This window comes from Vicia villosa, linkage group LG2 (assembly GCF_029867415.1).
Source record: "Vicia villosa cultivar HV-30 ecotype Madison, WI linkage group LG2, Vvil1.0, whole genome shotgun sequence".
NCBI lineage: Eukaryota > Viridiplantae > Streptophyta > Magnoliopsida > Fabales > Fabaceae > Vicia > Vicia villosa.
This window is the reverse complement of record NC_081181.1, coordinates 69,338,544-69,354,718: the sequence shown is the minus strand read 5'-3', so window position 1 is coordinate 69,354,718 and position 16,175 is coordinate 69,338,544.

Genomic DNA, 16,175 nt, shown 5'->3' with positions numbered 1-16,175 from the left:
AATTCAATATATCAATACAGTTAGCACCTCCGGGGTTTTTTTTGAAACAATTAGTCTTTTGGTTAGTAAATTAGGTTTAATTAGTCAAATAATCCTTCTAATCTAGTTTTAACCAAAACACAATATATAAAAATAAAATTTTCTAACTTGAATTTCTCTTTAGAATTTAATTTGGTCTTTATTTAGATTTTCTTTTGTTAGTCAATAATTGTTTATAACCTTGTTGTTTTCTCATGTGCACTTACTAACACTTTCTTGTTTTTGCGAGGTACTACCATCGTGAGCATTGGACTGCTTTGCAGACATTCATAGCTTATGCATGCACGGATTAATCTAACGTTTCAGAGCCTGCAGTCCCATGGTGGACCTTCAAGAGTCGACCGCACCTAATTCACTTAATTCTATTCAGGGTTACCCCCAGAGTTCCTCCGACTACAAACCATATCAGATCAAATTAAAAGCTAAGTCCTATTTCATATTTATTTTAAATATTCATTCTATTTTATTGTGTTTCCTCCCTCCAAATTAGAGTTAGCCTTAATTGTCGTTGAATTAGCCATACACTCACGGTATTTTATTCTTCTGTCAATTCTCAGATGGTCAGAGTCAATGCTTCAGGCTACCTCCGACTATCAACCTTCGTCAATCGAAGCTAAGTTTCTTTTACCTTTTTCCTTTATTATTCTATTAATCAGGGTTAACTTGTGTCGTGAGGAAGGTTTGTGAGGTTCGTCTTTAGTTCATTCATACACTGAATATTTCTTTTATGTGCCTTTTCAGGGTTGACTTTTCAAATTCCTTCCGACTACACGTCACACACTTCACAAAGCTAAGTATTATTTCGTCTTTAGTTTAAATAATCATTTCTATTTCATTTTGTTTTCTTAACAAATTAGGATTAAACTTAAATATCTATGAACTGCCTATACGCTCACGCCTCGTTGTTTCTTCTTTCAGTTCTCAATGGTCAGAGTCAAAAACGCTTCTGGCAAACCCTTGCCCTCAACCCTGTCAAGCCAAGCTAAGTACTTTCTCTCTATTCTATTTTTAATTTATTATTCTATTTTCTTTTGTGGTTAATGAAGTTTGCCCTCGAACCTGATAATGCACTCACTCTCTGCTTTCTGCCTCTTCTTTCTCCTTTTCAGGGTTTGTCAATTGCCAAAGCTACGTTATTGGTAACCCTAAACCCTAACCTTTTATTTTTCCGTTTTATTATTACTTATGCCAAACCCTATTAAGGGATCCGCTGGTTACAAATCCCCTCTCCTCCGCTGGTTTCATTTTCCCCCTTCCCTTTATTGCTTTATAACTGCGTGGTTAGTAATTTAGGGAGTGCAAGCCTTAAACTGAATTAGAATAATTAATTAAAAGATAAATATCCGAATTGAATCACGTGATTGATGCACACACGCACGCTTTTTGGGTAACCCTCTCTGTTGCCTGTTGCCTTGTTGCCTGTTGCCTTTGTGTTTTTTTGCAGAATAAGTCATGTCCCTCGAATATGAGGATACCTCAGCCATGCTGCCTCGATAACTAAAGGTCATGCGACCCTAAATGATGCTGCCTCCGATACACAAATATGACCTCGACCCTCGGATGTTGCCTACGGAAAAAGGCTGAGGTATCTTCTGGCTGCCTACGAAAATGGCTTATTCTGATCCTTGCCTTAGACTACCTGCCCTTCTATGGCATGGGACAGTCTTATGGCGAAGGATATTTCGATGACCCTTCAACCTCCAAACGAAAGGCTTCCTGCCCTCTTATGGCAAGGATAGACCCTTTCATTCTGAAAGGCAAAAAGAGACCTATCATCTGAGTTTAAGGTAATTGCCCCTAATTGCCTTGCAATGCTCAAACCTTTTTATTATATTCTTTCTCATAATTTTTCAAAAGGGCAACGCTCATTTACGAGCTAAAGTCCCTATCTCTTTCATCTGCATTTTCTAAACAAACGAGCAAGCAAAGCAATTAAGAGCCCATGGAAAACCATGGATGCAAAGGGTGCCTTACACCTTCCCTTTGCATAAATTACCCCCCGAACTCAGTTTTCTTAAAAGATTTTTTTCTGTTTCTTTTTGCCTTTCCGAATATAGTTTGGATAAAATAAAAGTCGGTGGCGACTCTTGCTTACCGCGACATTTCGATTAATAAAAAGTCAGTTCACCGTATTACAGAACTGGCGACTCTGCTGGGGAAAATTTCGATTAAGAGGGGTTACCTTAAAAGTTTAGGATTCACTTTAAATGTTTTCTATTGTTTGCTTTGTTTGTTTTATTTTTCAGGGGCGTTTTGGGAATTAACTGAAGGACGAATCCTATTCCCGGATTCAAGAACACTTAAGATTAGGAGTGGCATAGTCATGGCGACCTCTTTCACATATGTGGGAGATGAGTCAATATGAAGTTCACACTTGAGTTAGGACTCCATAGCATATGCACACCTTTCTCAAATGAGGGGGGTCTATGTATGTGTCTGTGGGTGCGCCGGAGCTCAAGGACCTTTAGTTACCCTTAACCCATCCTGGCCTTTAGGAACGTAGTGGGGGGACTACCCTTGACAAATGTTAAGGACTAGTCGCTACCTGATACTACAATTCAGATAGGTTCTTTCTCAAAGTATCATTGCATGGTGCGAATGCATCATGTCCGAGGGTGCTTTAGAAGGGCTGACAATTCTGGATAACTTGTAGAACCTGTTGCTGAAATCTCCTTATCCATAGAAATACCCTTGGGAAGGACACCTGATCAGAATCCATGCAAGCCTTAAGCCAAAAATTGTGTGACTTGTGTGACTTGTTTGTGTTTACTACTAACCTTCATTTCCTCGCAGGTTTTGTCAAGAGGACTTGTTTGTCCTTACTATCTCACACTATGCCTAAAGAACTTCATTCACATAACATCGTGACATCATGACATCATAAGCATAACATGATTAACCAACCCTTTCAAGGATCTTAGGAATTTAGGGCGCACAATTTCAGGTGCTCTTATCAAGGACTGAATTCCTAGCAAGGGGCAAGAGGATTTATTTTCCTCTGGCCATTCGTCTTCCAATTCAAAGACATAGTACCTATCAAGGGGCAAGAGAATTTATTTTCCTCTGGCCATTCGTCTTCCAATTCAAAGACACAGTACCTATCAAGGGGCAAGAGGATTTACTTTCCTCTCGCCACATATCTTCCAATTCAGAGACCTTGTATCTAGCAAGGGGCAAGAGGATTTATTTTTCTCTAGCCATGTACCTTCAAATTCACAGGTATCCCGAATCAGAGGCTATGACCCACTGGATATGGTGAGCTGGATTCCCATAGAAGAACATCCAAGAATCAGAGTTCTTCAAACGAAGAAGCGACCAAATCATTTTTTACGTTGCTAACTAAATTTCCGGAGATCCTTGAAAATATTGCATCTGCATTCATAACATTGCATCACAGGTTTCCACCACAGGTTTCTCATCTCCTCGCTGTTTATTTCAGCATCATGAATCTCGAGCAATCAGTCAAAGATCTTCAAGCTCAGAATGCCCAGTTTCAAGATTTGATCCTAAACCTGTCCAAGGGGCAAGAAGAATTAAAGGCACTCATATTCTTGGGGTACAATTATAACGCGAGATGCGCTTATTATTCGAAAAATCCTGGTTATGGTGTAAAGGATGGTAGACCGCTGAAGCGTGCGATTAAAGATTTAATCATGACATTCAAATCAGAAAAAACCACGATAATGGAATCATGACAACTGAGTCACGACAACAAAGTCACGACAACTGAGTCACGATAATGGAATCATGACAACTGAGTCACGACAACAAAGTCACGACAACTGAGTCACGATAATGGAATCACGACAACTGAGTCACGATAATGGAATCACGACAACGGAGTCACGATAATGGAATCATGACAACTGAGTCACGACAGTTAAGTCACGACAACAAAGTCACGACAACTGAGTCACGATAATGGAATCACGACAACTGAGTCACGATAATGGAATCACGACAACTGAGTCACGATAATGGAATCACGACAACTGAGTCACGATAATGGAATCATGACAACTGAGTCGCGATAATGGAATCACGACAACAAAGTCACGACAACTGAGTCACGATAATGGAATCACGACAACTGAGTCACAACAATCAATTCACTCATATGATCCAGATGCTCAGGGCAATCGAGCCAACGAATTCTAACACCTACTATAAACCCAATGCGAGGTGCGCGTACCATTCCAACAGTCTTGGACATTACACAAACAATTGCTGGACATTAAAGAATAAGATTCAAGATTTGGTCAATAACGGAGAAATCAAATCCAACCCTCCTGAAACCCCTGTGGTGATCACTGCTCCTATGCCTAGTCATGACATGATTGATTGACGTCTAGACGGAAGAACTTTTGGAGCATTAGATCTACTTTCATTTGCAAGTTTCTTTTCTGTTTGTTTAAACATTTGAATCATGATAGACATTATCTGTTTTAATAATCATCATCAGTGCATTGCATATGTTTGTCTTGAATAAATTATTTCGTTATCACTCATTTAAATTATGTCTTTACTTTGCATATGTTTTTGTGATACTCAACTCCTGCTAAGTTGTAAGCCTTTTAAGGGAGGATGACGAAAAATGATACCGCAACCTCATACAGTATGCTTTCGAGCGGACTATGCTGACGATGTACAGGCATTGTTTCAATTCCTAAACAGTGGAGATATAAGGATGTTAATCCCTCGTCAACCCCCTTGAGCCTAAGAAGTAGAAGTTTCTTTTTTGTACTAAAACCCTTGATCATAACCTGGGGCAGGGTAGTCCTCAGTTAATTCGGCTGTGCATTCTATTTTAAGAGAATCATTCAGTACACCTTTCAACAAAGGTTTCAATCACAAGCGATCATCCGCACACATCAAAGAAGTGTTGGAGACGTCAATCAAAAGCCAACGATGGTTCATCAATCATTAAGCAAGGCAGTCAGTATCTTTCAAAAAGAAAAAAATGAAAAAAACATATATACAAAGAAAAGCCTGCTAAGTCAAGAATCAAAAAGATGACTTAGGCAAAAACCAAGGCATCCCGCTGACTGTAAACTCAAAATAGACAGTCCAGGCAAAAGTTAGGGATATCAAAAATATGAAGAAAAAAAAACAGAAGTCAATAAATTCCTGAACAACACACTGTTGTGACTACCAAAAGAAAGAAGTGACTGCCATCTCCAAAGTTTTCTTTGCTTGTGAACTATCATCATTATCAAAGGTGCAAATCCAAAAGTCTCTTGGAACCTGAATACATAAGTTGAATTAACTGAGCTTAGGACTGAAGATCATCACGAAGAGGGGTGGGTACAATCAAATTTTGAGCCATTATCCTTTGTTTCTTAAACCGTGAACCAAGCCACGTTACAACCCTTGAAAGTCCTAATTGAAGCATGGTTAGTTCGAAAGCATACTGTCACCAAAAAGGTATCCCGACTCCTTAAGGTTTACTAAAATGCTGAGTCGATATTTCGCTTCTACAAAAATAACATGTTTTTACAAATATCACGCTTTTACACCTCTTGTTTTAAATGTTTTTTCAAAAACTCAAGACAAACGTATGCATTGCATCTCATGAATTCATTATTAAACATATTCTGCTACATAATTTTAAATGTTAGCATCAGAAAGAACTTGCACAGGGTATGACTAATGACTCAAAGTTATCCCAACCAACAAAGATTACTCCAAAAAAAACAATGTCTCCTACACAGACAAGGGGCATGACACCTTTTGCTCAATCAATCTGGGGCAATCCAGTCAAGATTCAAAGAATCTCTCAAATGCCAAAAAGTCAAAGGCCTACATCTCAAATGGGTTTCAAACTATTTCCCGATCAATCTGGGGCAATCAAGTCAAGATTCCGAGAATCTCTCAAGGATGCCAAAAGTAATCAGGGGCATGCATCCAAGTAAATCTGAGTCTATTTCCAATCAACGCGGGGCATCGTCTTAGACCTATGATTACTAAAGGCATGTTCGCCCATAGTGCACATCTCATAAAGTCCTCGCGAGGCAAATCAAAGTCCCTACTAACTGGGGCAAATCTATGCAAGTCCAGTTTAACATCTTGATCAACATTCAGTGACATGTCCTAAATCCAGGAATGGCAGATACTATAATACTAGGGGCAACATTCAAGACACCCACGTCTTCCCACAGAGCCGGGTTCACAAGATCATATCCCCACAGAGTAATCATCTTCAAATGCTCTCGTCTCGACAAAGACATGACTCCCCAACAGAGTTTACACCTTCAACGCTACCGGTCCTCCAACACTTCACTTTCCTCCAACATGGCGCATTAATATCTTTATCACCAATCAGGGTACATCAAGTTACTGATCATCCCCAAGCAGAAATCATAAATCCCCAGCTGAGCATCTTTCAAGACGAAATCAAACATCAAAATCACAGAGACCTGGAGATTTATTCTCTCGACTAAGACAACATAAATCATGTTTGCATACCATAAATCATAAACATAGTCATACATCACATACATACTGAACTCACGCATAACATACAAAGCTTCTCATTCATTTCGAGATACTCATTACATAAACGCATGCATCATGACATAAGAAAACTAACCTCTATTTTTCAGGATATTACTATCTCTATCTGCAAGAGTTAAGTCGACACCTTTGACGGTTCCTTAACAATCTATTCTCAAGTATTAAATCGACACCTTTGACGGTTCCTTAATACATCAAGAGTTAAGTCGACACCTTTGACGGTTCCTTAACAGCACACTTCAGATATAAGTCGACACCTTTGACGGTTCCTTATACAATCTACCCACATATCTGAGTCGATACCTTTGACGGTGCCTCAATGATATGCTTCAAAGTTAAGTCGACACCTTTGACGGTTCCTTAACAACACACTTCAGATATAAGTCGACACCTTTGACGGTTCCTTATACAACCTATCCGCATATCTGAGTCGATACCTTTGACGGTGCCTCAACAATATGCTTCGAATTTAAGTCGATACCTTTGACGGTTCCTTAAATAACCCAACACAGATTTAAGTCGATACCTTTGACGGTTCCTTAAATAACCCAACACAGATTTGAGTCGATACCTTTGACGGTTCCTCAACATTCAAACAAAAAAGAATACAGCAAAAGCAGAAATTCCACAACAGTCCATACTCCAACAACTACCAGATGGCATCTACAAGCCCACCTCCGACAAAAGTCCCTCCTTCAGCTAGGGCAAATTTCTTAGCATTCTAGTGTTCAATCACCTTCTACCTTCAGATACCGACTGGCATACAAACCACTCTACATCTTCAGGTTTAAGATAATTGAACAGGGGCAGCTGTCATACCCCAAAATCTGCCCTCCTGATTTTACTTCTACTGGCTGAAACTTTGAATTCATGTGCATCTTTTGATTAAGACATTAACATATCTTCGCATTCATTCAAAAAATATATGTGTTCATCATGCACATCTTTATTCAGTTAATAATGATTTCTGTTTATTTTACTAACCTTTTAAATTTATTCAATTTGAATTGAATTTTAAAGATAGTATTACGAAATCATGTTATCTTGTTTTTTAGGTGAAGTGCAAATGCCAAAGGGATTTTCAAAGTCCATTATCCATTTTTATGTAAAGCCCAAATGGCACATTAGAAAAAAAAACTAAATTTTATATTATAAATAGGCTAACAATAAACCCTTATGGGGGGACAATTCGGAATCCTATTTTTTTTAACCATTCTTTTCCATACACAAAGTTCTCCCATACAGTAACATAGAAAAAACGTTTTCTATTGAGAAAAAAAAGGGAAAAGGAGTAGAAGAACTTCTGACGGCAACCATCACGCGTTCTCCGTCCACCACCGAGTTGTTCAAGACCGCCGTCCCCTCCACATGACCTCATCTCCGTCGAAGACCACACCACGACGTCTCCAAGTCGCATCATCACCACCAACAGCATCAGCACAACTATAGCAAAAATCGATGAGCACATCCCAGATCTGCATCAGAACCATACACATAGCAAACTCAAAGAGCAACAACAACAACAACTTCACATAGTCAAAAAATGTCAACAAACTCAACATCTGAAACTGTTGTTAACCATGTAGCTCTTTTTTGCATTCCTTTTGTTGTTGTTTAAATTGTGTTGCAGATTGTTGTTGTTAAAAAGCTGGAGATTGGGAAAGAAAGGGAAACCGAGAAAAGCTTTGTCGTTGCCGATCTACTCCGATGAATACACCTCCGCAAGCTACAGCCTCCGCGCCGGAATCCCGACGCCGCACAAGCCTATAAAATCCGCACAACCTCGCAAACACCGACGCCGCGTCTTCAACAAACACAGGGCAGCAACAAAATCAAAAGCAACTCAACAACAGTCTAACATCATCGCATACGATTTTGATTCGAGCGATATCGCTTCAATCGTCTTCAACATACAATAAATCAGATTGAAGCAGGCCACTCATAACATCATCATCAATCTTCAATTTCCGATCTCTCCGAAAGCCACAGAACCGCCGTTGCTACAGACCCGAACCAGTCATCGACCCTCGGTCCAGCCCGTCGCAATCCGCTCTCAATACTGCCGTGAGATTCTATCCCGGTAACTTTTCTTCCTTGTGATGTTGCAATTCTTGATTCTCCTGAATTTGAGTAATATGAAGATTTGTGTGGTTGCTAGTAATATGAAGATTTGTGTGTTTGCTGTTACATTTAATCATGTTTTGTTTTGTTTTGCTGTGTGGGGGAAAGAAAAAGATGTGTTATGTTGCTGCTATCACTTATGTACTTGGTGTTCACATTGCTATTTTATTTATTTTAATTAAATAATGCCACATGTCGCGCCGTGATTGGTTTATTTGTAATGGTTTGAAAAGTCAAAATGTTTATACTACCAGTAACTTAAATAAAGAGGATCGAGTCCCCATTTTGTTAACAACTTGTTTTTTTTTCTTCTCTTTTTATATTTAATTTATGATTTTTTTAATAAAATGAAACTAGGTTAAGTTATTTGTTTTGGGCTTTGGCCCAAGTCGTATACCTTTGCTAAATTCAATATATCAATACAGTTAGCACCTCCGGGGTTTTTTTTGAAACAATTAGTCTTTTGGTTAGTAAATTAGGTTTAATTAGTCAAATAATCCTTCTAATCTAGTTTTAACCAAAACACAATATATAAAAATAAAATTTTCTAACTTGAATTTCTCTTTAGAATTTAATTTGGTCTTTATTTAGATTTTCTTTTGTTAGTCAATAATTGTTTATAACCTTGTTGTTTTCTCATGTGCACTTACTAACACTTTCTTGTTTTTGCGAGGTACTACCATCGTGAGCATTGGACTGCTTTGCAGACATTCATAGCTTATGCATGCATGGATTAATCTAACGTTTCAGAGCCTGCAGTCCCATGGTGGACCTTCAAGAGTCGACCGCACCTAATTCACTTAATTCTATTCAGGGTTACCCCCAGAGTTCCTCCGACTACAAACCATATCAGATCAAATTAAAAGCTAAGTCCTATTTCATATTTATTTTAAATATTCATTCTATTTTATTGTGTTTCCTCCCTCCAAATTAGAGTTAGCCTTAATTGTCGTTGAATTAGCCATACACTCACGGTATTTTATTCTTCTGTCAATTCTCAGATGGTCAGAGTCAATGCTTCAGGCTACCTCCGACTATCAACCTTCGTCAATCGAAGCTAAGTTTCTTTTACCTTTTTCCTTTATTATTCTATTAATCAGGGTTAACTTGTGTCGTGAGGAAGGTTTGTGAGGTTCGTCTTTAGTTCATTCATACACTGAATATTTCTTTTATGTGCCTTTTCAGGGTTGACTTTTCAAATTCCTTCCGACTACACGTCACACACTTCACAAAGCTAAGTATTATTTCGTCTTTAGTTTAAATAATCATTTCTATTTCATTTTGTTTTCTTAACAAATTAGGATTAAACTTAAATATCTATGAACTGCCTATACGCTCACGCCTCGTTGTTTCTTCTTTCAGTTCTCAATGGTCAGAGTCAAAAACGCTTCTGGCAAACCCTTGCCCTCAACCCTGTCAAGCCAAGCTAAGTACTTTCTCTCTATTCTATTTTTAATTTATTATTCTATTTTCTTTTGTGGTTAATGAAGTTTGCCCTCGAACCTGATAATGCACTCACTCTCTGCTTTCTGCCTCTTCTTTCTCCTTTTCAGGGTTTGTCAATTGCCAAAGCTACGTTATTGGTAACCCTAAACCCTAACCTTTTATTTTTCCGTTTTATTATTACTTATGCCAAACCCTATTAAGGGATCCGCTGGTTACAAATCCCCTCTCCTCCGCTGGTTTCATTTTCCCCCTTCCCTTTATTGCTTTATAACTGCGTGGTTAGTAATTTAGGGAGTGCAAGCCTTAAACTGAATTAGAATAATTAATTAAAAGATAAATATCCGAATTGAATCACGTGATTGATGCACACACGCACGCTTTTTGGGTAACCCTCTCTGTTGCCTGTTGCCTTGTTGCCTGTTGCCTTTGTGTTTTTTTGCAGAATAAGTCATGTCCCTCGAATATGAGGATACCTCAGCCATGCTGCCTCGATAACTAAAGGTCATGCGACCCTAAATGATGCTGCCTCCGATACACAAATATGACCTCGACCCTCGGATGTTGCCTACGGAAAAAGGCTGAGGTATCTTCTGGCTGCCTACGAAAATGGCTTATTCTGATCCTTGCCTTAGACTACCTGCCCTTCTATGGCATGGGACAGTCTTATGGCGAAGGATATTTCGATGACCCTTCAACCTCCAAACGAAAGGCTTCCTGCCCTCTTATGGCAAGGATAGACCCTTTCATTCTGAAAGGCAAAAAGAGACCTATCATCTGAGTTTAAGGTAATTGCCCCTAATTGCCTTGCAATGCTCAAACCTTTTTATTATATTCTTTCTCATAATTTTTCAAAAGGGCAACGCTCATTTACGAGCTAAAGTCCCTATCTCTTTCATCTGCATTTTCTAAACAAACGAGCAAGCAAAGCAATTAAGAGCCCATGGAAAACCATGGATGCAAAGGGTGCCTTACACCTTCCCTTTGCATAAATTACCCCCCGAACTCAGTTTTCTTAAAAGATTTTTTTCTGTTTCTTTTTGCCTTTCCGAATATAGTTTGGATAAAATAAAAGTCGGTGGCGACTCTTGCTTACCGCGACATTTCGATTAATAAAAAGTCAGTTCACCGTATTACAGAACTGGCGACTCTGCTGGGGAAAATTTCGATTAAGAGGGGTTACCTTAAAAGTTTAGGATTCACTTTAAATGTTTTCTATTGTTTGCTTTGTTTGTTTTATTTTTCAGGGGCGTTTTGGGAATTAACTGAAGGACGAATCCTATTCCCGGATTCAAGAACACTTAAGATTAGGAGTGGCATAGTCATGGCGACCTCTTTCACATATGTGGGAGATGAGTCAATATGAAGTTCACACTTGAGTTAGGACTCCATAGCATATGCACACCTTTCTCAAATGAGGGGGGTCTATGTATGTGTCTGTGGGTGCGCCGGAGCTCAAGGACCTTTAGTTACCCTTAACCCATCCTGGCCTTTAGGAACGTAGTGGGGGGACTACCCTTGACAAATGTTAAGGACTAGTCGCTACCTGATACTACAATTCAGATAGGTTCTTTCTCAAAGTATCATTGCATGGTGCGAATGCATCATGTCCGAGGGTGCTTTAGAAGGGCTGACAATTCTGGATAACTTGTAGAACCTGTTGCTGAAATCTCCTTATCCATAGAAATACCCTTGGGAAGGACACCTGATCAGAATCCATGCAAGCCTTAAGCCAAAAATTGTGTGACTTGTGTGACTTGTTTGTGTTTACTACTAACCTTCATTTCCTCGCAGGTTTTGTCAAGAGGACTTGTTTGTCCTTACTATCTCACACTATGCCTAAAGAACTTCATTCACATAACATCGTGACATCATGACATCATAAGCATAACATGATTAACCAACCCTTTCAAGGATCTTAGGAATTTAGGGCGCACAATTTCAGGTGCTCTTATCAAGGACTGAATTCCTAGCAAGGGGCAAGAGGATTTATTTTCCTCTGGCCATTCGTCTTCCAATTCAAAGACATAGTACCTATCAAGGGGCAAGAGAATTTATTTTCCTCTGGCCATTCGTCTTCCAATTCAAAGACACAGTACCTATCAAGGGGCAAGAGGATTTACTTTCCTCTCGCCACATATCTTCCAATTCAGAGACCTTGTATCTAGCAAGGGGCAAGAGGATTTATTTTTCTCTAGCCATGTACCTTCAAATTCACAGGTATCCCGAATCAGAGGCTATGACCCACTGGATATGGTGAGCTGGATTCCCATAGAAGAACATCCAAGAATCAGAGTTCTTCAAACGAAGAAGCGACCAAATCATTTTTTACGTTGCTAACTAAATTTCCGGAGATCCTTGAAAATATTGCATCTGCATTCATAACATTGCATCACAGGTTTCCACCACAGGTTTCTCATCTCCTCGCTGTTTATTTCAGCATCATGAATCTCGAGCAATCAGTCAAAGATCTTCAAGCTCAGAATGCCCAGTTTCAAGATTTGATCCTAAACCTGTCCAAGGGGCAAGAAGAATTAAAGGCACTCATATTCTTGGGGTACAATTATAACGCGAGATGCGCTTATTATTCGAAAAATCCTGGTTATGGTGTAAAGGATGGTAGACCGCTGAAGCGTGCGATTAAAGATTTAATCATGACATTCAAATCAGAAAAAACCACGATAATGGAATCATGACAACTGAGTCACGACAACAAAGTCACGACAACTGAGTCACGATAATGGAATCATGACAACTGAGTCACGACAACAAAGTCACGACAACTGAGTCACGATAATGGAATCACGACAACTGAGTCACGATAATGGAATCACGACAACGGAGTCACGATAATGGAATCATGACAACTGAGTCACGACAGTTAAGTCACGACAACAAAGTCACGACAACTGAGTCACGATAATGGAATCACGACAACTGAGTCACGATAATGGAATCACGACAACTGAGTCACGATAATGGAATCACGACAACTGAGTCACGATAATGGAATCATGACAACTGAGTCGCGATAATGGAATCACGACAACAAAGTCACGACAACTGAGTCACGATAATGGAATCACGACAACTGAGTCACAACAATCAATTCACTCATATGATCCAGATGCTCAGGGCAATCGAGCCAACGAATTCTAACACCTACTATAAACCCAATGCGAGGTGCGCGTACCATTCCAACAGTCTTGGACATTACACAAACAATTGCTGGACATTAAAGAATAAGATTCAAGATTTGGTCAATAACGGAGAAATCAAATCCAACCCTCCTGAAACCCCTGTGGTGATCACTGCTCCTATGCCTAGTCATGACATGATTGATTGACGTCTAGACGGAAGAACTTTTGGAGCATTAGATCTACTTTCATTTGCAAGTTTCTTTTCTGTTTGTTTAAACATTTGAATCATGATAGACATTATCTGTTTTAATAATCATCATCAGTGCATTGCATATGTTTGTCTTGAATAAATTATTTCGTTATCACTCATTTAAATTATGTCTTTACTTTGCATATGTTTTTGTGATACTCAACTCCTGCTAAGTTGTAAGCCTTTTAAGGGAGGATGACGAAAAATGATACCGCAACCTCATACAGTATGCTTTCGAGCGGACTATGCTGACGATGTACAGGCATTGTTTCAATTCCTAAACAGTGGAGATATAAGGATGTTAATCCCTCGTCAACCCCCTTGAGCCTAAGAAGTAGAAGTTTCTTTTTTGTACTAAAACCCTTGATCATAACCTGGGGCAGGGTAGTCCTCAGTTAATTCGGCTGTGCATTCTATTTTAAGAGAATCATTCAGTACACCTTTCAACAAAGGTTTCAATCACAAGCGATCATCCGCACACATCAAAGAAGTGTTGGAGACGTCAATCAAAAGCCAACGATGGTTCATCAATCATTAAGCAAGGCAGTCAGTATCTTTCAAAAAGAAAAAAATGAAAAAAACATATATACAAAGAAAAGCCTGCTAAGTCAAGAATCAAAAAGATGACTTAGGCAAAAACCAAGGCATCCCGCTGACTGTAAACTCAAAATAGACAGTCCAGGCAAAAGTTAGGGATATCAAAAATATGAAGAAAAAAAAACAGAAGTCAATAAATTCCTGAACAACACACTGTTGTGACTACCAAAAGAAAGAAGTGACTGCCATCTCCAAAGTTTTCTTTGCTTGTGAACTATCATCATTATCAAAGGTGCAAATCCAAAAGTCTCTTGGAACCTGAATACATAAGTTGAATTAACTGAGCTTAGGACTGAAGATCATCACGAAGAGGGGTGGGTACAATCAAATTTTGAGCCATTATCCTTTGTTTCTTAAACCGTGAACCAAGCCACGTTACAACCCTTGAAAGTCCTAATTGAAGCATGGTTAGTTCGAAAGCATACTGTCACCAAAAAGGTATCCCGACTCCTTAAGGTTTACTAAAATGCTGAGTCGATATTTCGCTTCTACAAAAATAACATGTTTTTACAAATATCACGCTTTTACACCTCTTGTTTTAAATGTTTTTTCAAAAACTCAAGACAAACGTATGCATTGCATCTCATGAATTCATTATTAAACATATTCTGCTACATAATTTTAAATGTTAGCATCAGAAAGAACTTGCACAGGGTATGACTAATGACTCAAAGTTATCCCAACCAACAAAGATTACTCCAAAAAAAACAATGTCTCCTACACAGACAAGGGGCATGACACCTTTTGCTCAATCAATCTGGGGCAATCCAGTCAAGATTCAAAGAATCTCTCAAATGCCAAAAAGTCAAAGGCCTACATCTCAAATGGGTTTCAAACTATTTCCCGATCAATCTGGGGCAATCAAGTCAAGATTCCGAGAATCTCTCAAGGATGCCAAAAGTAATCAGGGGCATGCATCCAAGTAAATCTGAGTCTATTTCCAATCAACGCGGGGCATCGTCTTAGACCTATGATTACTAAAGGCATGTTCGCCCATAGTGCACATCTCATAAAGTCCTCGCGAGGCAAATCAAAGTCCCTACTAACTGGGGCAAATCTATGCAAGTCCAGTTTAACATCTTGATCAACATTCAGTGACATGTCCTAAATCCAGGAATGGCAGATACTATAATACTAGGGGCAACATTCAAGACACCCACGTCTTCCCACAGAGCCGGGTTCACAAGATCATATCCCCACAGAGTAATCATCTTCAAATGCTCTCGTCTCGACAAAGACATGACTCCCCAACAGAGTTTACACCTTCAACGCTACCGGTCCTCCAACACTTCACTTTCCTCCAACATGGCGCATTAATATCTTTATCACCAATCAGGGTACATCAAGTTACTGATCATCCCCAAGCAGAAATCATAAATCCCCAGCTGAGCATCTTTCAAGACGAAATCAAACATCAAAATCACAGAGACCTGGAGATTTATTCTCTCGACTAAGACAACATAAATCATGTTTGCATACCATAAATCATAAACATAGTCATACATCACATACATACTGAACTCACGCATAACATACAAAGCTTCTCATTCATTTCGAGATACTCATTACATAAACGCATGCATCATGACATAAGAAAACTAACCTCTATTTTTCAGGATATTACTATCTCTATCTGCAAGAGTTAAGTCGACACCTTTGACGGTTCCTTAACAATCTATTCTCAAGTATTAAATCGACACCTTTGACGGTTCCTTAATACATCAAGAGTTAAGTCGACACCTTTGACGGTTCCTTAACAGCACACTTCAGATATAAGTCGACACCTTTGACGGTTCCTTATACAATCTACCCACATATCTGAGTCGATACCTTTGACGGTGCCTCAATGATATGCTTCAAAGTTAAGTCGACACCTTTGACGGTTCCTTAACAACACACTTCAGATATAAGTCGACACCTTTGACGGTTCCTTATACAACCTATCCGCATATCTGAGTCGATACCTTTGACGGTGCCTCAACAATATGCTTCGAATTTAAGTCGATACCTTTGACGGTTCCTTAAATAACCCAACACAGATTTAAGTCGATACCTTTGACGGTTCCTTAAAT